Raw genomic sequence first — 2,299 nt, forward strand, 5'->3', positions numbered from 1 at the left:
CACCCAAATGCTTTCATCATGGAATCAACAGTTGAGATAGCCTAGGATGAATTAATCCTTGAACCTTGAGAGATAGTATCAAACAACATTTGACTAAGCTCATTCAACATGCATCTTCAAACTTTACTTTCGATTCTTTTTCGCGTCTTTCTTTTTCGGGAGAAAGTCGGTACCCTCCACAAAAATGACGGAAATTTTTTGAATTTTTGCTTTTTTGGCATTTTCGAGTCGCACGATCACATTACAATGCACACACGAGTCATGTACAAATTGAGTCATGTCATGTCATACCACTTTGATTTGAGTCACACATGTCATTTCACCTTGAGTCGAGTCAACCTCGAGTCAAGTTTATACTTTGAGTCATGTCAAGTCAATGAGTCAAGCAATGCTAAACCTTAGGTTAACCCTAAGATAATTAAAGAAATTTGAAAAGTTCTATAGTAAAAAATAAGTACAGGTGTAGCAGAACAGGGAAGACCCTATCACAGCGTTCGGCGACAGAATCAATTCTTGGCGCCAGAAATATCTCAACAACAACAGAGCTTGAAGCCTCTCAGAAAGGTGATTTCGACTTCATACAGCAATTTTGGGTTCCTTAGTGCGCCAGTTAGCCCCTATAAGAAATTTGACATGATTAAGTAGTCAATTTGATTACAATTGCAATAAGTGATCGACCTGATGAAAGATCGTCTCGCTTAGTTTAAAGCGCCTAAGATATGGCTCATTACGGAAACACCGACATACTGGTTTTAGCGAAAGCAAAGTTCAGGCGAGCTTTAGAGATCGACAAACGTTGGTCTTCGGAAATTTTTCTTTAGAACATTATCGCAACAAACATTCAAGTACCGAAGCTCTATTGTTCAGAGACACGTGAACATTTCCATCAAAAGCTCTTTTGCTCCAGAGACGCGTGGGCATATCATTCAAACGCTCTTTTGTTCAGAGACGCGTGAACATTTCCATCAAAATCTCTTTTGTTCAGAGACGCGTGAACATTTCCTATCATTCAAGCTCTTTTGTTCAGAGACGCGTGGACATTTCCTATTTTCAAGCTCTTTTTCTCCAGAGACGCGTGGGCATCCTATTATCAAGCTCTTCGTTCAGAGACGCGTGGACACATAATTCAGAAAATCATATCAAAAAGAAGCTCTTTGTTCAGAGACGAGTGAACATCGAAACAGTAAGGTGGCGTTCCCTAGATTGTGGAAAGTTGTCACAAACAACTGAAGGTAATTTCGGGCGAAGTTGTCTTCGATCATATTCCCTTAGGCATGGAAGATGATCATAAAGCGGATAAGAATTATTTCGAGAGAAGTAATTTTCGATAGTGTTCCCTTGGAAGTGGAATATTATCAATGCGGATGGAGATTGTTTCGAGAGAAATAATCTTCGATGATGTTCCCTTGGACGTGGAATATTATCATTGCGGAGGAGGATAGTTTCAGGCGAAGCAATCTTCTAATTTGGAAGCAGTTACGGGCGTAGCGGTTTTTAAGCGGGATGGCATTCTCTGGCTTGCAGGAGGTCATCGAAAAGCAACAGTACAACAACAATCGGTTACTTTCAGAGACGTGTGCTCGACGGTGCAAGATACGCGTTTCTTAACTCTTTTATCTGTTTAACTAATGCTAGTTTTGCAGGTATCGGCGTTATAAGACTGATTTAGGATCACAGAACGTTCTGAATCATTCTCCGTCCCTATCAATACTTTGACTTTCATTTTCGAAACTTGCGTTTCTCCAAACTCAGTCAAAGTGGGGGCTTCTGTAGACACCCATTTGTTTCTCCCCAAAACCAAACCCAGTGATGAGTACCTTTCACGTCGAATCATAATCGAATGAAACGAAAGTGTGGAAAGGTCTAGTGTTGCGGAAAGTTTTATTTGTTTTCTCTTCTCCCTGATTTTGAAAACTTTATTTTAAGAAAACAGCCAATCCAGTTTTGTTGGTCCATGATATGGGTCCAATAGTGGTGTAGTTGGATGGGGCTTGCAAATACCTTTCCAACGATATATTATAAGCCCAATTCCAATGAATATTGAGGAAGTTATGGCCAATTTACTAAACTGGGTCCGGTTTGAGCTTTATGTACGGCCCAATGATCTAGGGGAGGGCCTAATATAATTTATCATTCCTAATGCAATTAGGAATGGTTTTAGTCTTCTAGAAAATTCTAGAAGATTCTTTCCATTCCTAATTCAATTAGGACTCTTCAGAGTTTTAATCAAGATCAAATAGCATTTTCGATGGAATTATATTATTTTATCTTCCAGTACAGGAAATTTATCAGATTTTCG

The sequence above is a fragment of the Chenopodium quinoa genome, unplaced genomic scaffold (assembly GCF_001683475.1).
Source record: "Chenopodium quinoa cultivar QQ74 unplaced genomic scaffold, ASM168347v1, whole genome shotgun sequence".
NCBI classification, from domain to species: Eukaryota; Viridiplantae; Streptophyta; class Magnoliopsida; order Caryophyllales; family Amaranthaceae; genus Chenopodium; species Chenopodium quinoa.